Source organism: Leptonychotes weddellii, chromosome 14 (genome assembly GCF_054177405.1).
Source record: "Leptonychotes weddellii isolate Sample4059 chromosome 14, ASM5417740v2, whole genome shotgun sequence".
NCBI lineage: Eukaryota > Metazoa > Chordata > Mammalia > Carnivora > Phocidae > Leptonychotes > Leptonychotes weddellii.
This window is the reverse complement of record NC_138382.1, coordinates 52,018,843-52,042,984: the sequence shown is the minus strand read 5'-3', so window position 1 is coordinate 52,042,984 and position 24,142 is coordinate 52,018,843. Positions and strand designations below refer to the sequence as shown.

General features: G+C 43.7%; 1 long non-coding RNA gene across 10 annotated transcripts in view; it reads right to left on the bottom strand.

The window, feature by feature from the left end:
* LOC115937092 (uncharacterized) overlaps positions 1–22,326 on the bottom strand; it is a 47,763-nt gene extending 25,437 nt beyond the window's left edge. For 8 of the 10 annotated variants that reach the window (XR_014140083.1, XR_014140082.1, XR_014140077.1 and 5 more), the window contains exon 1: positions 22,048–22,326. This is a non-coding gene — a long non-coding RNA (uncharacterized LOC115937092). The remainder of the gene's footprint in view (positions 1–22,047) is intronic. The other 2 variants (XR_014140078.1, XR_014140086.1) reach the window with 2 other exon arrangements.
* Between the last annotated feature and the right edge of the window lie 1,816 nt (positions 22,327–24,142).

Sequence of the window (24,142 nt, the reverse complement as noted above, 5' to 3'; positions counted from 1 at the left end):
TGGGAGCCTGCTTCTCCCTCTGCCTTTCTCTCTCGCTCTGTCTCTCATGAATAAAAAAAAAAAAAAAAAAAAATCTTTAAAAAAAAATTCCACCGAGGCTCCACATCCTTTCAGCTTACTGGACTATTGGAGAAAAGGCCACCTTGGTGCCCCTCTCTTCCCCCAAAACCCTCAACATGAGCACTCGCGCGCACACGCACGCGGACACACACACGCGCGCGCGCGCATTCCTTACACTCTGTCACCAGTCATTTACACTGGTTTCCAATTCATTCTTTAACACGTGGAAGGATATGGGTCCTGGCCTGGCTCTTCTCTGCGCTGGTTCTCAGCCCTTCCTGCTGCCTGGCCTTGGCCGTGCTCCCCGTCCCTCCGCCCCCCCCCGCCCCGCCCCGTGCCTGCCCTTTTGTGGCTGACCCAGTGTGGTCAGCACCATCCCTCGGGGGCCAGTTCAAGATCTACCTCTTCCTTAGGCTTTTAGGATATGTATTTCCTGCACCGCTAGCTTTAATTTCAGACTGCCTGGTATTAGAAGATAGTGCCTCTCCTTAGTTACAGAATTCCCCTCACACTCTCCCATCACCTCCTCCTAGGTGAGGCCGAGTGAGGCAGGCACAATGGCACAGCGCCATGGAATGGAAGACGGGAGGAATAGTTACAGCCCACTCCCACATGCTGCCTCCCCTGGGGAGCCCTTGAAACACAGCAGGACTAGACCCTACTTGTCTGGCCAGCACTTGCAGACAGAATTCTGGAGTCCTGGCAGTGGACCATCACTGCTCCCAGGCTCCTAGCTCCCATTCAGAGAATTCTGGCCTCACAATCTCACATCGAAGGTACGGGTGAGTTTATCAGTAGGGACTGCACTTAAGAGAAAGTCAGTTAGCGTGTGTTGAACCAAAGAGAAGGGGCTTACTTTTTCCCACTTAACAATGCTTCATGGCCATGCTAGAGCTGCAAGATGGCGGCTCCCTCCCAGCCTCACATTCGCATTCCCGAGGGAAAGAAAAAAGAAAGGAAGCCACAAGATGGAAGGAACAGCACCCACATCAGGAAAGCAAAACCTTTCTGCGATACCCAACAGCCTTCCACTTACATTTCAGCAGCCAGAATGTGTCACGTGGCTACCCTCGGCTGCAAGGGAGACTGAGAAGTGAAGTTGTTCAGCTGGGCAATGTGCCACCCCAAACAATATCAGGATTCTGTTACTAAGAAGAAAAAGTAAAAGGACATGGATGTCTGACAGTGATTTAAGATGTGACTCCCTCACTAGAGAATAGGCTCTGGGAGGTCAGGGAGCACGTGTGTTTATGCCCACAACTGTGTCCCCAGAATCGAGCCTAGTGCCTGGCACACCGTGGTTGCTCCATCAATGGGCAGAATGAATGAATGAATGAAATGACTGCTAAAGTCATTGTTTTTAGAGCCTTTTTAAGATCTAGATGGGCTCAAATGTCAGGCACTAGAACTCCTGTCAATCTTTCCACACAGGTGGTATTTGCCAGACTTCAAAGGCCTCTTCCTCCTCCAGCTGCTGGTGACGTCCCCCTGTGTCCTCGGTGTGTTACTGGGATGATCTCTAATGCACGTTCTCAGATCACAATCAATCAAATCTGCAGCAGCTCATTCTGGGTTACCTAGGATATAGACTCTATATTTTAGTTCATAAACTAATAGCTGATTATGAAGCACGGGATAAAAAATATCCAACATCGGTACAGATCATCTGTAATTACAAAGACAAGATTGGGTGTGTCTATGCATAACAATTGACTGGAATTCAGGTTTTTAATGCAAATATTTATTGCTGGATACATAACACTTTGAGGAAAAGGTAGTTTTATGCCTCTTAATAGAAAAGACACCTGCATAGATTAAAAAAAAAAAAAGCTTCATAAAATGCTGCAAATTTGATAAATGAATAGAAGCATAAAATTTACCTAGAAGTGCTTTAAGATGAACAAGTTTTAAAATAGCTAAAATGGGTTTTTTTAATGACAAAAAAAAAAGACTAGGGCACCAAATCAGAGATAGAAATCCTTTTTAAAAAGATCACATCTTGGATGAATTGTTTTTAGGGGGGGAAAATGGCATTAGTTCAATTAACTAGAACCTCCAGGAATGGGTTGTGTGAGCTCTGGGAAGGCTAGGACAGCCCCACCCCAAAGACGGCAGGGGTTTTGGTGGCCTCTTCTTTTTCCAGTAGACTGCAATGTCTCAGGTCAGGGTCAGAGGTGGGGGTTCTATGGACTCCTAATGACGCCAGCAATGTTTGCTAACTATACACACTAATAGCACTTCATTTCAATGCATTTGGGATTTCACTGATTCCTCAGACTCTAGCTCCTTTGAGAAAAGAAAAGTGCAGCCTTATTAACCTAACTCAGGAGGCTCAGCTTCTTCATCTGCACAATGACTAAAAGTAACCATCCTCTCTGCCTTCTCAGTGCGGTTGTGAGAATCACAGAAGAAGAAAAATGTGAAACCATGGTGTAGCTGGTCACATGCTATATCAGTGCGGGGGGTGGGGGGGGAGGTTCAAGGTCAGTAATGATTCATGGGGAGCATCTTAATGGGATCACATCCCCAGCACTGGAACATCTATCTACCTATTAGTCATCAGTGGTGTGCAGGTTTACAATGATTCAGGCTCCCAGAAGGAAAGGACTGTTGTCACGCTAACAGAAGCCACATGGGGGCCAGGAGTCTGGAAATCTGAGCTCTCGTTCTGCATCGGACACTCTTGCCCCATGACTGAGCCAGTTACTTCCATCCTGTAAACCTCAGTCTTCACATCTGAAAAATGGAACTAACTGATCTCTGGGCACACTTCGAGCTCTAACCTAGTAATTCTGATGGGGCAGAATCCAGAATCCCAGCATGGCATAGGGATGGAATTGGGAATGGTTCAGATGTACGTCCACCCTGAGACCCTCTGGGAACCTTTCCAGGTGCCCCTGACCTGCAGGTGTCAGTCTCTCTGAGGTGATTATCTCTAGCCTCTCAAGGGTACTCCTTTGACTCAGAACCTTCCACGGTCCCCGGGAACAGTTAAGCTAAAGGTCTCAGGAGAGAACAGAAATGCCACCTCTACTTCAAGCTGTGTGGGAAGGTTGCTGCCCACCGAGGGTGTGACTGAGGGATATCGAGGCGACATTCCTAGGCTTCACCAAAGCAGTTCCAAGAGTCTGCAAACAGGTGTTGGCTTATTAAGAGAAATAATTTCTGTGGCTCCCCATTCTGACCACATTAGTCATTCAAGTGCTGAGGAACAATATAAATTCCTGTCATCCCAGTTTATGTGGCCACTAAGATTTATTCCAAGGGACAGGTCATTAAGGTTTCTTCTCTTTTTTTCCCCTCGGATTCACTGAGAACTCATATTTCTGCTCCATGTTATGGACTGCTAACAGTTATGTTTTTGGTCAGGGAGTCAGCAATAAATCTGAATTTAATAAACTGACAAAAGATCACTATCCCAGAGACAGTCTGAGCCCCTATTCTTCGTCTCCTTGTATAAAAACGCTTTTGTATTGAGACATCTTCCACATAAAAGTCACATTTGCCATCTAACTGTTTACCTTCCCCAGGAGATGACTTGCTGTACCAAGGCTGACCGAATAATTATGGATGGTTCGTGTCGGAAGGCCTGGTCGCAACTGTGTGGGGTGGAGAAAGGTCTGAACTCCAGGATCTGCCCATTCCTGAGGGTGAGACCTTGGCATGTCATCAAGTCTGAGCCTCGGTTTCTCCATCCATAGAATGGAAAGTGTAATCTTCATCCTGTCTACTTCCCCGGGGTGCTGGGAAGGTTCGAGTTAAGTAAGGGCGGGATGAAGCTCTATGCGGTTGGAGAAGATTGTGACCACTTTGTTTGTTTTCAATTTTCAGCATTTTAGAGTTCACTTTCCGTGGAAAAACTGAGCTAGCAGCAAACGGACATCGACCCCTAGAGCACCAACTCCCTTTTCTGGTGTTCCTTCAGTTAAACCACATCACTCCCCCAAGGCTCACCCACTTGCTCTTGGAGCAAGGTTTAGGGGGGCAGTTCCCTGGAGTTTTCTGGGAGGCTTCAACTCACTACATACAGCTTGGTCACAGGGAGGTTTTAAGAACTTTCTGCCTAGGACTAGAGTTAGCACCAACCTGTCTTTGTCCACCCTCCATGGAAGCTGATGTTCTGGCTAAACTCTACAGAGCATTCTGGGTGTCTGGGAGGCATCCCCTAAGATCCTAGCACTCCTTCCAGAAGGCAGCAAAACTATTGTAGGAGCAGAAGGTCAAATCTTTTTCTTACTGGGGCTTTCAAACGCACCCTCAGAACTTAACTCTGCTCCCGCAGCTGTGGACCAGAAAAAGAACTTTTAGAAGATTAGCATGCAAACAAATGCATCAAGCTGTCTGTAAACTGCTGTCTTCAAACCCTCTATAAACTCCTGTCTGGATTTGTAAATAACAACCATATAAGAATTTTCCCAGTAAACACTGCAGGCAGAAATGTATAGACATTTCCGAGAGCTTGTTTCTGACTAGTTGAGCAGAGCTTATTAAAGTTATATTGTGTGCTTTGTCACTCTTTTTACTGTTGTGTAACCTCAGCCATAACAATTCTTATTTACCAGCTTCTCTCTGCATGTCTCTGCAGTCTCCAACCAAAACTTGATGCAGATGGTGGAAAAATTCATCCTATTGACTAAAATTAGAAAATTCTAAAACTGGAACTGTTTTAAAAAGTAACATGTGCTACTCTGAGCAATAGTGAGTCTCTCACCACTGGAGGTATGTAAGCAGAGACTGGAAAAATATCTGCTTCATGATCCAAAGAGGAATTCCAGAAATTGGGTGGGCAATCAGGTGAGACAACCTACTAGTTCCTGCAAATCAGAAATTCTGGGAATCAAGGACGTCCATTCCCCTAAAGCTCTTCTAAAGGCCTAGTCGAGTCTGTGCCAGGCTGTGTGCTGGGAGGGATGAAGTAAACCCAGTCCCAGTAACCCTCAGAGGGATACCAGCTTCATGAGAAGACAGACAAGCCAGCAGCTAACCCAAATGCAAGGCAAAATGATACAGTGTTGGCAAGAGGTGACCAAGAGCCAGCTGTGAGATTGCAGTGGTGGCTGAGAGGGAAAACCACGTGGGACTGGAGAAAGCTCCCCCTAGCTGCTTCCTTGGGTTGGAGGCCTCCGGCTGCAAGAAAATTGTCTAGATATAATAACGTCTTTTATTGAGCACTTACTTAGTGCCAGGCACTTAACAACTTGTCATTTGACCTGTATAATAGTAGTCCATTGAGGTAGGTACTATTGTTTTCCCCCATTTTATTTATTTATTTTTTAAGTAGTCTCCACACCCAGCGTGAAGCCCAATGCAGGGCTTGAACTCATGACCCTGAGATCAAGACCTGAGCTGAGATCAAGAGCCAGATGCTTAACTGACTGAGCCACACAGGTGCCCCATTCCCCCATTTTTATGTAGAGGAAATCAAGGGTAGAGAGGTTAAGTGATGTGCCCAAGGTCACAAACCCTAGTAAGACGTCAGGCCCCAATGTGAAGCTAGACTATCTACTTCCAGCCATTGCTCGGCTAGTCTGTTCCCTAGGCTAGTTCTTATCACTCCCCAGGACTCAGTGTCCCTATAAGAACAATGAAGGGCCAATGTCTATTCAAATTTAAAACACATATGCCCTTTGACCAGCAGTAATAAAATACGTCCAAGGATGTTTTGTGCAGCAGTGTTTGTAGCAGGAAGAAAACTGAAAATGAGTAGTCATTAAAAAGAATGAATGAGGGGCCCCTGGGTGGCTCAGTCATTAAGCGCCTACCTTCAGCTCAGGTCATTATCCCAGGGTCCTGGGATCGAGCCCCACACCAGGCTCCCTGCTCGGCGGGAAGCCTGCTTCTCTCTCTCCCACTCCCCCTGCTTGTGTTCCCTCTCTTGCTTGTCTCTCTCTGTCAAAAAATAAATAAAATCTTAAAAAAAAAAAAAAGAATGAATGAATGATTTCTCCCCAGCATAGCACAGCCAAGTTATTTCTCTTGGCTAAGCATTTCATTAAAGTTTAAAGAAAAGGAAAAAAAAAAAAAGAATGACTTCTGTATCTATTGACCTGAAGGGTTGACCCAATGTATTATTAAGTGGAAAAAAAAAAAAAAGAATTTGTAGAGAAAGGTTTTTAATAAGAATCCAGTTTTATAAAAATTAAACAACAAAAAATCTGTATTTGGGTATACATCATTGTATAGGATTATATGAGCATAGAGAAATGTATGGAAGGATACACATGGGGTCATTTGCACTGGTCACCTCAAAGAAGAGGAGGATGCGATGTGAGAGAAGAGGAGATAGGGGAAGAAGAAAAGTCTATAGAGAAGTGGAAACTGCCAATGGAATGATCCTAAATATACTTGTCTGATGGTGTGTATGTGTATTTGTGCTTATAGTTTTTCCCTTTCAATGGATTAAGTGTAACAGATTTGTCTGTTTTAAAGTAATCAGCTCTTAGTTTTTGGTTCCTAATTTGCTGATCCCTACTTCCAACTTCATTATTTACCTCCAGCTCTTGTGTTTAGTTTAATACTTTCTGTGTCATTTTAAGACCGCACAATGTTGCATTTTTCTCTATCTGAAAATGTTTACTTTTGTATCCACAATTATTTCAAATATTGTATTTATTACTGTTTCAAATAGAAATACACTGGAAAGAATATCTTTGAGTAGTTATTTCAGAGGAAGTATGTGTAAGGTGTACTTTCTGAGACCTTTTAACATTTTCAGTTGCTTCATGCATGAACATCCTGACTGAGTTTAATTCTTGGGTCACAGTATTTTTCTTTCAAGCTCTATATGAACAAGCTCATTGTCATCCAGGAAAGGGTTTCCCAAAGTATGTTTGAAGTAGCACGGATCTTACATCATATTTTTTAGAAAGTGAGTCCAGTGGTCAAAATGTTTGGGAAGTGCTTTATGCATAGTGCCAAAAATTCTAGTATTTGAGCATTTGGCATGAACACAGAAAGTCTGAGAACCACTGACCTAGGACATTACATCTGGGAAATCCTCACTCTGGGGAGCACATCACACCTACACCACCAGTCTCTTTTCATCTGTGTCATTCTATAAGTGTTTTTTTCCCCAGTTTAGTTCATTGACCTCAACTAATTTTGGCACAGCCTCAAGGACATCATCAACTTCAATGACGATCTTCAACGCTTTAAAAAGTAGCACTTTTGATTGAAATGTATCTCTAACCATATATCACGCATAAGGAAATAGATATCCTCAATCCTCATCCTGTGTGGATTCATCACAACTAAAAACAAAATGAGTTATGATTGGCTTTTTTGTAAAACTTGAAGTTTGATATCTTCAACAAATACCTTATTTGACCATTAACTATAGAACTGAATAGGGAAAAAATATCCCAGTATTTCATCTCCAAATAGTTTTTGGCAGTATTCCAAATAGAAGATTGAGGAGAGTATCTCCACTGGATGAATATATTTAATATCATTCTTTGTGATTAAATAAGCTACTTCATATCACAATTTCACTTTTGTACATTCCCGGTCCAATATTATGTGTTGCAGGAAAATCCAGTTTGCAGGAAAATCCACTGTCTTTTTAATTATATCAGTATGATTTTACTTTAATGTTACTCAATTTGAGAGACTCTCAAGGCATACTTGTTCTCCATTTCTAAACTACTGGTACTATAAGGAAGCTGGACTTCTCTTTTGCAATATGTAAAAATCCATATGTATTAGTTATCTAATGCTGCATAACAAAGAATCTCAGTTCTGATTCTCTTATTCTTATACATCTTTTGATCTTTTTGGCTTGGTGGCCTTAAGGACTTTTTCTATGTCTAAAGCCTAACAGTTATACTAGAATATGTAACAGAGTTGATGTTTATGAGTAAATTTTCCCAGGTACCCAGTAGGCCCTTTCAATATGTAGGTCCTGATCTTTTATCTCTGTAAAGTCTTCTGGAATTATCCTCTTCAGTGAGGATTATACATATAATTATTATCCAATTATATGTATGTTGTTTCTACTTTGCCTGTCTACCATTTCACCTGCTTTTTCTTTAACGCTTTTTGATTCTTATTTTATCTCACTTTTTTTTTTAACATACACTGTATTACTAGTTTCAGAGATAGAATTTAGTGATTCATCAGTTGCATACAACACCCAGTGCTCATTACTTCAAGTGCCCTCCTTAATGCCCATTACCCAGTTACCTCAAATTTATCTTGGTTAATTCTCTTTTTTTATGAAGATAGAAGCATTCTTATTTTTTTAATTTAAATTCAATTAGTCAACATATAGTACATCATTAGTTTTTGATGTAGTGTTCAACGATTCATTAGTTGTGTGTAATACCCAGTGCTTGTCACCTCATTCTCTTGATCATTTCTCTGTCTTTCTTCAATTTCCCTAATTAAAACTTCATTTTATTCCATTCTTTCTTAGGTACCTTGTAAAAGGACACTTAATCTTGATTTCTGGTATGATTTTGTCTTTTGTTTACATTTCTTTCTTGAATTCAACCAATTCTCTTAGATTCCTAATTCAAGGGTTCCCTTTTGTGCCCATGTATCAATGCATAATATTTTTAAATACGGCTTTTATTCTTTGAGGTTGGGGAAAAATTTTGTGTCTTCCAGTTTTGGGGTTCTCTTTTATTTGCAAGACTCTAAAATTTCTCCTTTAATTATTTTCACCATCACCACCAAATTTCCAAAAAAATCTCTCCCTAACCTTTCACATTCTTTTCACTTAAAAGCAATACCATTTCAAAAACTGCTCCCTTAAATAGCATACACTTTACATTCCTTTCTTATAGCATATCTTCTGACACACCAGGACTCTTAGGGTAGACTCTGCCTCTCTCTCAGTATCTACCCTCTTCACCCTTCCATATAGCATTTTCCCCTACTGTCCTTGTTCTTTGTGAATCCCAGTGAGCAAAGCATGAAAGTTAATTTGCTGCAAGTTGGTGTTTCTTTAATCTAAATGTGGGTAAATTTGAAATGTGTGCATTCTCTTTTTTCTAGTTACGCTGAAGACATGGATGTTGTATGGTTTTATTTATCCTTCTTGTTCTGTGTTGTTTTTGAGATATTCACATTTTTTGGCCATCATCTTGGCTACCCTTAGTGCTAATTTAGAGCACTTTAATTTAGAACACCATATCTTTTGTGTGACCCTATCAACCATGAAGATTTCATCGAGCTTTACTCCCTGGAGTTTTCACTAAGTCTCTGTTAGCTATTTTGTGTTTTCCAGACAAAACTATGTGACAATATTGAATATGCTTTTTCAAACTGCAAGCTCTTCAACCCACAGATTCTAATATTGCCCTCCCCCACCCCAGGAGACATCCTCCACAGAGTTATGGATCTGAACTTAAGGTCCTCAGGTATGATGGTGAACAAATAAAGCATCCACTGGGACTTTGTCCCTACATTGTCTCCAGTCTCCTTGTTTGTGTCTCAAATAGCTCTTGTCTTTTGACACCCTAGCCCAGAGCAGCCCTAAAGCAACCTTCCTACTTGAGAGGTATAATTTATCATCTGACAGGGTCTGGTGCAAATTATTACTCACCAGCTTTAAATGAGACAGAGGGGACTGATGAGGGCCAGTAGGGGATAATGAGAAGACAAAGCATTAGAAAGCAGATGGCTGGGTCCTAGCCCCAGCTCTGCCACTGGCTCACTGTTAACCTGGAGTAAGTCCCTGTCCTGCTCTCTAAACCTCAACTTTCCCATCTGAACTGGATACTGCCTGGGGACCTTAGCAGCTCCAAGGAACTCAGGCGTCTCCTAAAAGGGACTTTGGTTAGAAGCTGGCCTCATGGCCTCTAAGAGCTCTATAGGCTTCATGGAGTCATGGCTATACAAGCAGGAGAAAGAGTAGTCCAAGTGAATGGAGGACTGAACCCTCACCCTACACTTTAGGGAGAGAAGATGAATGAACACTCACAGTCACCTAGCATCTAGCCCCTACCATATCATTCAGGCCAAGTGACCAACCAGTCTCTGCTTGCATACCACCAACAATGGTGAGCTCACTCCCTTTAAAAAGTAACCCCTTTCACTTTATATCTTTAATGTAGTAGAGATGGAAAGAAGCAGGTACTTTAAGAGATAGTCACAGAAAAAAAAATGACAAGAGGGAGATATCAAGGATGAAGCCTCGTTTTCTGACATGTGAGAACACATGGATTAGTGGTGCATTCACTTAGATAGGAACAGATTAGGAGTGGGTAGAGGAAGATCATAAGTTCAGTCTTGGACACACGACTTTGAGGAACCATTAAGACATCCAAGCCAAGGCAAGTGGCCAGTTGTATATTCAGATCCAGAGCTCAAAGCAGACATTCAGACTGGGGATGAATAAGTCAGAGTTGCTTTTCTGAAGATTGATAAATGTGGTCACTGAGGAAGACAGTATGAAATGAAAAGGAGGCAAAGGGCCTCAAATGGGTAGTTGAGGGCTACCAACATTGAAAATGTGGGGAGTTGAAGAATAGCTCACTAGTCTGAGAGGTGAGGGAAGAACCAGGAGAGTGCCACTTCAGAAATCACAGGAGGCTTTCAGGAAATGTGAAGTTGTCAGTATGTCAAGTGCTCTGAGGAGTCAAGTAAGGACTGAAAATGTCCACTGGATGCAATGCAGTGGAGATGCTTGGTGACTTTATTAAGGATGGTTTTGGTAAATCGATGGGGCCAGAAGTTAGAGTGGAAGGGTTGAGGGCCAAGTGGGAAGTGAGGAAATGGGGCAGCAAGTGTAGACAACTCTGTGGAGGCATTTAGCTGTAAAAAGAGAGGAAAGAGATGGGCAGTACAGGTGTGGGATGTGGAGCGTTTGATGCTTTCTTAAATAGGAAAGGGTTTATCCTGGCTACACATCAAGGGGATGATCCAGTTGAGACAGAATCATTGAATATAAGGAGACAAAAGGAGGTTACCGACAGTTCCTTTGAAGGCAGGAGGAGATGGGCTCAAAAGAGCAGAAAGAAGGGTTATTTCATCACTGTTTCAAAATTCTTAGTACAGAGTTTCTACCAAGGCTGTACAAGTAAATAACTGGGTTTTTTGCTTTGTTTTTTTGAAGTACCAGGTCAATTTTATAAAATTATAAGTTTACAATACTGTTTTACATATATATTGTCTTTTGCTCTCTTCCCATCTCAAAATTATTCAATTACTATGAAACATGTTTAAAAATGTAACCAGTGTCTACAAACATTACGACACCTGAAGAAAAGTATTATTTATTCAGGAAAATTGAATTTAAGTAGTTTAGAGAAAGAAAATCCAGAAAACTGTGTTTTAGCATAGTTTTCTAGAATATTCTTTCTCTTCTGAGTAACTGAAGGAAATCCAAATGGAAAATAAGCCCAACATTTGTGTGATGATGTGCCATATTTTTCCTCAAAGCAGAATCACTGAGCTAACAGTGAAGCAGACTGCTATGGTCCTCAGTCATCACCCACATGGCCACCCCAACCATCTGACTCCTTACAAAGTCCCTGACTAGTGCTTTTTTACCCCTCATTCACTGGCAGTTTAAGCTCATATAAACTCAGAGCCATTCTCATTCCAACTCAAAAAGGGGAAAGGTCTCTCCATGAGGATCATCACTCAGAAGAGTTATTCCCCTTTCAAGGTCAAGCATCACAAAGCCGCTGAAGATCTCACATTTACCTATTACCATGGACTGCAAGTCATTTCTCCACAACCCATTCATTTACAAATTCCTTCTCTATTCACATTTGCTGAAACCTTGAGGCAACTCACAGAGAAAAAGGCCACAGGGACAAGTGGATAATGAAAATGAATATAGCCCTTCACCACTAAGTCTTAGATTCATATAATCTAAGAGAATTCTAAGGTGCCATGCGTTAGTGGGATGGAGCAGGAAAGCCTCTCACCAATGGGAGTTCCCTTATCAGCTTCTCTAACAACAGCACTGTGGCCTCTATTTGAACCTCTCAAGTGACAGGAGGATTCTACACCATGAAACTGACACAAGAGAAAGCAGGACATTCTCTTTGAGTTTCTAACATGTTCTCCTTAGGAAGATAGGCCTGACTCCAACGAACCCAGGATACCACAAAAAAAGCAGATTTCCTCTTCACACAAGGCAGAAGACCTTGAGAGAAAAGGCCGTCCAAATAGATCTCACAGACTCATGCTCAGCTGGTCTCTCTCCTTCCTTCTGATACAGAGGGTCCTCCCACCTAACCCACTTATGATCCACTATCATTGTTGGAAAAGTCCTCTTGGTACACAGACCCTGGTCTTCTGGGAGCTTTTACAGGTTTTTCCTCCTTCTCATGGAGAAATGGTGGCCATTCCATTCTTTCCCTAGGAAGAAACCTTCAGAATTTGATAATAGGGTCATGTCTTACCTTAAACCCACTTAATAAGTCAAAGTTAAGTCCACCCAGCAGAATGGTGAGAGGAAGAAGGCTCAGGCAAAAGCCCTGCCCTGACAGTGGCTTGTGAAAAGCAGGGCATGATGGGAACTGGGGCTGCTGCTCAGCTTTACCAACAATGCCAGCTCAGCCTCCACCAGCAGGGCCTCCACCCACCCAAGTGGAGGCACACAGGATTGCAGGGTTCATAGTCTCATTTACATAAAGGGGATCAGACGTCACCTAAAGTCCTGCTACCTGCTTCTTAAAGTAATGGTTATGGACATTATAGGGTTTTTTAAATTATTATGCACATCTTTCCATATCTGTACATATAGATCGACCTCGCTCATTTTGTAAGCTGAGTAGTATTCCATTAAGTGGATGCATATAATTTATTTACATTATCTGCTCTTATTAAACATCTGAGATATTTCCAAGTCCTTCCAAAACTACAGTGACAATGCCCACGTATACATTTGTGGGCACTTTCGTTAGCGTTCTCTGCAATATGTGAATCCCTTTTCCTTCACTTTTTTACTACAATAAGCAATTAGCACCTTTTTGCACACATCTCTGTGCACAGTATTCCCAAGGATATATCTTTTGAAGCTAAACTTGCTATAGCAGCAAGGATGAATATTTTAAAAATTTACCTCCAAATTGCCCTCCTAAAGGCCTTACTGATTTATATAATCTCAGCGGTGAGAACATAAGAATGAGTGCTTCCCTCGTACCAACTACAACTTTGGTGATTTCTAACTTTTAATTTTCATCAGGTTGTTGGGTGGGAAAGGTACTTTGTTTTTTAAGAATTGCATTTCCCTGGTCATTGGTGAGATTGAGCATCTTTTTATACCTTTGTCATTTTTATTTCTGCCTTGGTGGTGTGCCTGTTCACAGTCTTTGCTGGTTTCTCTTTTGAGTTATCTTTTTTCATATTGATTTGGAGGAGCACTTTACATAATTAATACTTTATTAATATTCTGTTTTATACACTACAGACTTCTTTTCATGGTCTGTCACTTATCTTTCAACTTTTCTTATCTTTGCCCATTTTTCTGTTGACTTTGTCATATTTTCCACTGATTTATAAGGACTTTCTCTATCTTAAGGATATCTATCTTTGTCACCAATCTTGCAAATATGTTTGTGTTCACCATTTTGTTTTGGGCTTTGTTGAGTCAGAAAAGATTTTATGTTTATTTAGACACAGACATATGCCTGTGCATATCATAAAACTTTAGAAAGTTTTTCCCCACCCTGCGATAAGATATTCACCAATATCTTCTTCAGGTTTCCCTAGCCATGACTCTTTAATGCATCTGGAATTTATTTGTTGTTGCGGTATGCCATAGGAATCTCGTTTTTTGTTTCCAAAATAGTTGGTTACATTTCTCAATATCTTTCATCAAATTAGTCATCCTTTCCTCTCTGGTTTGTAATCCCAACTTACTCATATACTTTTTATTTGGACTTAAAAGAGATTGAAATGATTAATATCAGCAATCTTGACTTCATTTACAAGAGAGAGAAGAAATCATTATTTGTTTTGGCTAGAAAAGGAGAGTGTGGTGTGGGATAAAATCGGGGGCAGGCAGTTAGGAGAGTCATGGAATTTGCTGTGAAAAAGGAAAGTTTGAGGAGGGAATGGCAAGAGAAAACTACTGAGTCACAGCAGGAACGTGTTATCACAGAAATGAAGGCCGCAGGGAAAGAGTATTGGGGAGAGTCTTAAAAAGCAGATGATGCAAGCAGGATTGAGTTGGTGGCACTGGGCTCCCAGCTGAAGGGAAAAGGGTCACAGTCGGTCCCCTGGCCATAGAGCCAAAGTGGCTGTCACAAAGCCTGGAGGACAGTGTATGTGAAAGTCATGGTTTACTATTTAATTAACAAATGTGAAGAACTGGTGTTGAGGCCATATTAAATAGCTTTAAAGTAATACATGTTCATTATTAAAAAGAGAGAAAACAGAGAAAAATAGAATAATGCCAGCTACCTTTTATGGAGCACCTAATATGGTCCAGCACTTAATAGTGGCTTTACATATATTTTATTTTATAAAGTAGAAAATGAAAACTCCTGTAATCCCACCACCCGAGATTAACTACTATTAACACTCTGCTGTGTTTCCTTCCCGTCTTGTTCCTCTGGTAGGTTCTGTAACAGTCGCTAACATTTATTGATCCCTTACTCCCATGCCCAGACTAATAAAATATTTTGGACTTAAAAAAAAAAAAGTACTTTTGTAAGCCTTGTAACAATCCTAAGAGATAGGGGCCATCATTGTTTTAATTTTACAGATAAGGGAATTGGGACCAAAGAGGTTAAGTGCCCATTCTGTATACTCAGTTTTGTAGATGACTTTTTATCATTTAAGCTGGTATCAGGAGGGTTTTCCCACATCAGTAACTCTCCTGAAGAAGAGATCATTTGCTGCCCAATATCCCAACTCATGGGTGTGTCATTTATTTAACGATTTCAGTATTTCTGTTCAATTGCTAGCAATTTTTTTTAATAGAATAAATACTGCTGTTATGAACACCCTTGCACTTAAAACTTTGTGCATATCTAAACACTCCAATTCTTTTAAAAAACGACAGTGGAATTACTGAGTCAACCTTTTTTCAGGCCTCTTCTCCATATTGTCAAGTTGCCTTCCAGAAAGGTTCTGTCATTTTACACTCCACCAGCAATAAACAAAAGCACCCGTTTTATGCCCTTGCTAGCACTATTATTGATTTTAAATCCTAACCAATTCATTTTTTTAAAAAATAAAAATAAAAAATAAATAAATCCTAACCAATTTAAATGGACAAACAATTATGTCATCATTTTAGTTCATTTTTATTATGAGGGAGAAACAAAAGAGCCCCTGGTTCTTCCAAAATTCTTAATTAAGCCTCTCTCATATGCCAAGCACTCTTCTGGAGGCTAACGTTGGGGCAGTGAACAAGACCAACCAAACCGCTGCCTTCCTGGGACTCTCAACCTAACATCAAAGATACTGACCAAGTAAATTCCAGTTGTAAGTTCTCTATAAGCATTTAGTGTCTATCAGTCCCTTTTAAAATAAAGCACTAAGGACTCATTTAATCCTCACAACAACCCTTTTGGGTAGGTACTATTATTACCCCCGTTTTACAGATGAGGAATCTGAGTCACCAAAGGTCAAGTGAGCTGTGCAAGGGCAGACAGGGAGGTAACAAAGGCGAGAATCAGACCCACGTAGGCTGGGTCCCGAGCCTTTAACCACTGCACCACACTACCTCCCCTCTGCCCGGGGTGTGCTGAGGGGGTGCTGAGTCACTGAAGGGGTGGAAAGAAGATCTAGGAAAATAGGAAAACTAAAAGAAAATGTGTTTGAACAAACAGGAAAAGGATCAGACATAGGATTTCATTTGGTCCAGAAATATTATCAGGGAGTGCTGAACTGTATCTTTCTCCTTTTGTCAGGGGAGTAGGTAAGGAGGGCTCGCAGCAAAAAGGAGCAGATCATACATACATACGTTGGATAATAAACCTGGAACAGTCCAAAGACAGAGGAAAGGAATGGTCTAAATTCCCTTGCTATGAGGCAGCAGAGGGAGGAAGGGAGCGTCCTCTGGCTTCCTAGCCCTCAAAGAATGGGAACTACAGAGGGTTCAATCCTAGTAGCATTCAAAACTCAGCAGATGGGGCGGCAGGCGGGGGGGAGGGCGGGGCATGGAAACTTGTACTTCTCCCGGGCTTCTGGCCAGGAGATCTCCCAGTTTGGCCTGAGGCTACTGCCTTCTCCCGCCGGACCTGCAGTTTTGCCGGAGACCGCGGGTCACGTTCCCGTGGGCTGCAGCGCCACCTAGCAGATGTGCCAGTGAAATGGCACCAGGACCCCAGGGGCCATCCCGGAGTCCGTCAAAGACCGCGTATGTGTGCTCAGTGCGGAGGTCACCGCGAACAAACAAGTCGTTGTCCTTGAGAAGTTCACCGTCCATCTGGGGAGACAATCACAGGTTCTAGAGCAGAGACTTATGCAAGGGTCTAGGGAGCACGGAGGAACAGGGAGGAGCGGGGCTGACCTTCGCTGGGGTTCCGGAAAGACCACGCAGAGGAAGCCGTATTCAAACCAGCTCTCAACAACCAGAAGATGTGTTATTATTAGTCAAGCAGTAGAAGATGAAAGAAACTTCCAGGCAAGGACACCGGAGGTTCAAAGGTCCAGGAGTGTGAGAGGTTAGTGCATTCAGGGAAGGTTGGAAAGTTCAAATCACAAGCCAATAGCAACCAGACAGAGTATCAAGTTTAATTTCCTTGTTTTGCCGACGCCATTCCTGACATTCAGGCAAGGAGGGGACTTCATGCAGATTCACACCACACTGAAACCCTTATCTCCTGACGCTCTGTCCCAGGCTTTTCCTCTGAACCACAGAACAAGGCCAGCAGCCAGCTCTCTAGAAAAGGTCACTATTGCCTGCCAGGACCCACTAGGAAGGCTGTGCCCATGGAAGTTAGACCTTGTACTCAAGAAGACGTGCTTGGGTTCGAAGCCCACGTCCATCTGTAGCTATGGGATTTTATCAGGACACTTAGTCTTTCTGAGTCTCCCTTTCCTTATCTGTCAGGTGGGAATCATAGTAGCCCTTACCTCATATGGCTGTTGCCAGGTAGAGAGAGTTAATCTCATGGGCACAATGCCTAGTATATGCTAAATGCTCAGTCATCAGAGAGTAAAGATCATGATTGTAATATTGTCACTTTTTATTGCAATATTACTAGTGTTTTTCTTACTTGAAAGTATCCATTATTATTAATTGATTGTTTACGATTTATTATTTCTGCTGTTTTAGTACTGAATGCTTCCTGAAGGCACTGGAGCTATTCTATCTGGGTAAGAACAAACACAGAAGCCACAGTCCTATTTTAAAACTTGAAGGGCTGAGCTGGAACAGAAGGAGTGGAGGTGGTCTGAGGGGCCCCAGGGGGCTGGACCAACAACAGTTGAGAGCTGCAGGATGGAAGATTTTACTTCCATGTAAAGAAAAACTTCCTTACCCTCCGGGTGGCCTTGGGAGGAAGGTATGCACTTGTTACTGGAAATGTTCCCTCCAAGACCAGATGACCATTTGTCGGGCCCTCACCCCACCTTGTGCAGGTCAGGAAATCATCTAGTCCATTTCACTTTCTGATCCCTTAAACATCTAATTTAGCTCTGCTTTCTAGAGGAATATGATTTGGTAGGTCATCTGGGAAGACAGATGTCTATGTTTATAAATTTCAAAGTCATGAAATTTGAGCAATGCTCAAAGAAGTCAGAATCCAAAATGCATAACCCTGTTTTTCAGAGTAACTCATTAGATTTCAGCTGGAAATGTGAGGAAGAGGCTGAGATGTCCATGTCAGACTGGAGACAAGGGGAATGGGACGAGGAACAGAGGGCCACTCAGCCTTATTCACCAGGTGCTGCTTGGAGAATGTGTCTTCATCCTGAGAAGATGGGAAGGGCTTCCACCATCCTGATAGCCACACAGGGTATAGAGGTAACATCTTAGAATCATTAAATAACAGAACACACTGAATGCTCACTGTTCAAACATTTATGTAGAGTCTGCTGTGTGCAAAGCACTTGGAATATTAAAATAAATTTAGGGACGCCTGGGCGGCTCAGTCGGTTAAATGTCTGCATTTGGCTCAGGTCATGATCTCCGGGTCCCGGTATGGAGTCCCGTATCGGGCTCCCTGCTCAGCGGGGAGCCTGCCTCTCCCTCTGCCTGCCATTCCCCCTGCTTGTGCTCTCTGTGTCTCTCTCCTTCTCTCTCTCTCTGACAAATAAATAAATAAAATCTTTTAAAGTAAATCTAAAACCAGAGTCTATGTGAAGCTAGGAGGTATACACTCTAGGAAAGTAATAAGACCTAGGCACAAAATGACTAATCCAAAGTCAAAAGGCCTAATGTTAATAATCAACATGTGAGGTTGCATGACTCTCTATAAGAGGCATTGGAGGAAGGTTTTGTGGAGGAAGTGATAGGTGGCCTGGGCCTTTAATAACACATAGGATTTGGACCCCAAATGATAGAAGGGAAGAACTTCTCAGGGAAGACAGGCAGTGTGGGCAGAGCATCAGGGGACTGAAGTATGGGTTGGGGGTGGGAGAGTAGAGCCCCACTGTGGTCAGAGCATAGGGGGTGTGAAGGGGTGGTACAGGATGTAAGATCAGAGAAGTCATCCTTCCGCAATCCCACTCCCAGGTATATACCCAAGAAAATTGAAAATATGCCTCCATATAAAAACCTGTATACCAATAGCAGCATTACTCATAATAGCCAAAAAGTGGAAACAACCCAAATGTCCATCAACTGATGAATGGATAAATAAAATGTAGTATATCTACCTATACAATATTATTTAGCATTGGCAAGAAAAAGGAATGAAGTGCTGATAAATGTTACAACATGGATGAACCATGGAAACACGTGCTAAATGAAAGAAGTCAGACACAAAAAAACCACATATGATATGATTCCATTTATATGAAAGGCCCAAAACAGGCAAATCTACAGAGACAGAAAGACTGATGGTTGCCCAGGGCTGGAGGGGATAAATGATGGCATGTTTTGAAGGTTACAGTTCAAATTTTCTGGCTCTTCCCAGTGTTAGAGAAGTCCTCTACTCACAGCTCCCTCCAGGACTCTCCAGCCAAACTCGCTCTCCGGGTGAGCCTGGGAGCAATTTTGAGTGCCCCCAGACATCCCAACTGAATGTTCCCCCATCCCCACAGATGTCCAAGACCGACTCATTGTGCCTTCACCAAGGGCAGCACCCTCCCCAGACTTTCCTGCCTCTTATTAGTACCAAATATGGCAGGAAAATACTTTGATAAGTTAACAAGCACATCTTCACTCTCAGTTTTCTTTTTTTAAATGCACTCCCTTCTCCCATTAAAGCAAAATCAAGAGGCTAAGACATTCAGGACTTATTGCCTCCAAGGAAAGCTGGCATAGCTGAAATGTAAAGAGAAAGCAAAGAATCAGATTCTTGGCTTTTGGAGTGGGCTTTGGAAAGTCATAGCAAAAACAGTCCTGGAAGCCAAGAATGTGGTTTGGAAGAGCCAAGCTTTTTAAGATCAAATAAGGCTCTGAGTTCTAGAGGCGTGGTTTGCGGCATGAGAAGCAGAGTCGAAGGAATGGGGACTTTAATTCCAGCTATCTGTGGCTTTTCCTTCCCTCTTTAAACATATCCTCCTCACATGGGCTCAGCCATTCCCACGTCTTCGCTCCTTCTCTCCTGCCCTGCTCCAGGCTGAGCCCCCGCCCCCTGCACTCCAGGCCTGGGCTCCACCTTGTGCTCCCCCTTTCCCATCCTACACAGCCGACCACAGTGATCTTTCTGAAATCCTACCTCAGACCCCCGCAATGTTTCCTCGTTGCCCACTGGAAACGCTTTTTGAATACTTGCTAGATGCTAGACGTTGTGCTAGATAGGGTCAGCCAACTATGACCCCTGGGCCAAATCAGGGCTGCCACCTGTTTTTGTGAATAAAGTTTTATTGGAGCACAGCCTCACTCTCATTTACATATCGTCTATGGAAGCTTTCAAGCTATGAGGGCAGAGTCAAGTAGCTGTGACAGAGGCAGGATGGCCCCAAAAGTCTCAAATATTTAGTACCGGGCCCTTTACAGAAAACAACTTTACTGACCCATGTGCTCCACGCTGAGCTTATCCCAGTGAGCAAAACAGACATAGTCATCTGCTGCCTATAGACCAAGGCCTGCCACTTCCTGCCCTTTCTTCCATTGCCCTCTATTCATGAGTCCTCTGAGAGTACACTGGTTCCTAGGCTTTCGGAATTCATCCATCAGTAAAAAATAATTTTCTTAATGACAGAGGATTGACATAGGTTTTCAGGTGAGTATGTTTTCAAAAACCAACTATTGGGCACCTGGGTGGCTCATTCAGTTAAGCGCCTGCATTCAGCTCAGGTCATGATCCCGGAGTCCTGGGATCCTGGGATCAAGTCCTTCATTGGGCAGGCTTCTTGCTCAGTGAGGAGCCTGCTTCTCCCTCTCCCTCTGCTACTCCCCCTGCTTGCTCTCTCTCTCTCTCTCTCTTTCAAACAAATAAAAATAAATATTTAAAAAGTCATTTAAAAATAAATAAATAATAAAATAAAATAAAATAAATAAAAACCAACTACCATCTAATATCGCTAACACTTCATAAGGAGAAAAACATTTTAACATTGAAAGGTAGCAAGGATATCGTTTAAAATGAAGAAAAATTCCTCAAGCCACATGAGTTTTAAAAATTCATTCTTTTGGCTCTATTTTCCCCATTTCGCTGGTGAACATTCTTCACAAATCATCACAGGTTTGTGATAGGGTGCCGAGGAACCTTTGATCGAGTCTAGGCAAACTAGTTTAATTCGAATTGCTCAAATCTGTTATGACTCGCCCCACGCAATTTTGCTTCCTCCCGCTCTCCTGCTCACTGTGCAGGGCTGAGCTCATAAGTGGCCGACATGTAGGGTCCCCTCTGTCCACGAGCTATGGGCCCAGCTGCTCAGACAAGCATCCAGTCCACTGGCAGCACGGATGAGAGAGATGGCTGTGGGTATCTGTCAGCCACAGAGCAGGGTGACAGGACGGCCAGGAGGGCCACCTGGCATGTGGCCCTGCCCTGGCACATGCAGATGAACCCATTTGACACAGTCATGCTGACAGCTCCATGGCAAAGATGCCCGGCCGAATGCTTGAGGGATGAGCCCTGGCTTCCTGGTAAGTCTCTCACATGACCTGGGATGCCGTGAGGGCCCAGGCGGCTGCCGCCAGCTCCCACTCAGCAGGTGGTGGCAGCCGACACAGAGAGCTCGCCTTACTGGCCAGCAGCCCCAGAATACCAGGTAGTCACTGCCCACATGAAGCTTCTGGAATCCCCTTAAACAATCTCGAGGTCCGTGGAAAAATAAATTATGGCTCCTCCAGGAAGATCATCCCAGCAGGGCCTGATGCCAAGGGCACTTTTCTGCCTGACATTCGTTCAGGGACAAACATCCTCCTAAAGCCCATGTTTACCCAGCATCTCCCCACCGGTGTGTGTGTGTATGCTAGAGAGAGACCACTCGTGAAAATCCTCCACCATGGGTGCAATATGAACACTAAGCATCCTACCTTTTTCGCAGAGTGGGGACAACGGTTTTCTAACTGGCCTCCACACTAGAGGTTAGAGGTTTCATTGTCCTGAGCTGTTTTCCAGCCAAAATGTTTCATTTCCCAGACATTCCCATTTAATCCATTTGTGAGACAAAGGGGGAAATACAAGGTTAAATTTCCAAATGGAAATTAGAGACCCTGAGACAAAACTGGAAAGAAACACCTCACACTATAAAGAAGGAAACTGGGGCCAGAAGGGACTGAGAACGGCTCAAGACCCACCGGTAGAACTGGAACTACAAAGAAGACTTTCTTGGTCAGTCCAAGTCTCTTCAACTGTACACTGAAATGTCCAGCGTGTCAGTCCCCATAATCCAGAATGAAGGGAGTTTTCCTTCTCGAAGATGAGACATAGGACATGGTGAGGAAAGGTAAGTCTGTGGTGAAGAGGGAGAATGTCCACTGCAGCAGATAATTACACAGCATACACTTACCCTTCGTAGTCACCTTTCCATTAGAGGCTGAAAGAACAGCGTCCCCAAATTTTAAGTGAAGACACCACAAAATTTGCTCTCTTAATACCTTCATATTCACCCCACCTGGGGAAGCCGGGTCCTGAAGAAGGGCAGGAACCAAGTGAAGGTCAACACACAGTCAGGTGGAGGGTCGGATTAGAGGCTTGGCCTCAGAGGGTCCATCCAGCTCTCTCCTTGGCAGTGGTTCAGATCATCAGCAATCCCTGTCCTGAGGCTACCAGCCAGTCTTGAACTTGGGACTTCATCTCAGCTTTCCCTGCAGAGAGTCAGCTGTTCTTTTAGGCCAGTCAGTGCCAGGCTGATATTGCATTCCTCTCCTTGGCCCTAGGGCCAGGGACATGCTTTCCTGCAGCCTGATGCCATCCCCCACTGTGTGATTTCTGTGTGGTGGCCCAGGGGACAGCTGGTTCAGGGGCTGGCAGGCTGAGGCTCTGAGTCAGGCCTGGCTGACTCCGTGAGGATCACCTGCCCGCCAAGAGGGTTTGAGTTTTACTGCCCTCAGGCCATGTGTCATAGCAGGACTTCCTGAACTCTCCCCATGACTTGAGGACATGGGTTGGGCTGTCCAGGGCAGGTGGGGCAATAACCCTGAAGGGAATCCAAGCAGCACCCCTTCCCTGAGGGTGTCTTCAGGGCATTCAGCAGGGAGGCACCAGTCTCAGGTCCCACCGTCATGCCAGGGGAACTGACAGTCTTGACCTCAGAACACCTAGTTCCAGACCTGTCTCCAGCACGCCATCTTGTGGGGCCTGCCTAGGGAACGAGCAGACCTCTCAGCAAAGGGTGGAGTGGATGGGGATGCCCTTCCCTGGAGAAAGAGTCAAGAGCAACAAAAAGTGACACCCTGCCCATGGCCCAGATCCCCGGCTTCTGTGGGCCAAAGGACCTCAAAGATCTTCTAGTAGTTCAAGGCCTTCATGGTCCAGGAAAGAAAGTAGAGGCCCAGAGAGGGGAAGAAGCTTTCCTTGGTCACACAGCCATTTAGAGTCAGGACTGAAATGCAGTCCTACTGTCCTGTCCAGTTCTCAGCCCACAAATGCTTTGAGAGCATGGAAGTGACAGAGTTCACCCAGGCCCCCCGAAGCGTGATGGAGAAACATCTCTAGGAGCCACCAGCTGCCTTCACAGGACAAGTACCATGTGCAACTGCAGTCCTTGCACTTTCTGGCATCAGGCATTGCACAGAGCACTCATGGGCATTGCCTTTTTAAACATATTCAGCAATCTTATAAGGTAAGGGCAAATATTATCAACATGTACAAGAAAATAAACCTGAAGGCCCTCATCAGACCCTCTCTAGTTATACCTTGTCCCTGTTTTCCCCTCACTGTCAAGGCCAGTCAATGGACCAATAAAGCTCACCATCTCTAGACCCCTGGAACAGGGAAGGGAACCATAAACAGAATTCCAGGTTACCAAAATCCCAAGGACCACACTTTGGACTCTGTTAAACATCATCCAAAACCCCTCTTCAACCACCAAAGAGGAACAGTCTAGGAATGTCCAGCACTCTCCCCAAGGTGGCTCATCCTGCAACCAGCACAGGGCCAGGTGGGCTCACCTGAAATGGAACCTCCTCGGGAGCCCATGCTGGGAAGAAGCTTGGCCCACAGTAACCCTGGCCCCTCTACTTTTGTTTCATTACATACATCAGGGCTGTGTTTCCTCCTCCTCCTTCTCCTCCTCCTGCTCTCCACCCAACAGCCAGATACCCATCCACTTGAGGAAACTACAGCTAGAGCCCTCCAAAGTCTTTCTCCCTGCCAGCCCAGTGATGCCCTGTTATGGGTGTGCCTTTCCAGTCACTAAGTCCCAGCTGATAGACTACCGGGAGCATGTCTGAAGGAGGTGGCCCAGAGAGAAAGGGACTGAACTTCAGGTTCCTGCAAAAGCCATGGAGGAGCTTGAAGGCATGGGTGCCATTCAGCCTGAGGAAGAAAAAACTTAGGGGATCATAGTCATTGTCACCATATCCCTGGAAGGGTGTTAGGAGCAGAGAGAATAGATTCACTCTGCAGGACTCCAGGGGACAGAGTGACAGGGTAGTCGCAAA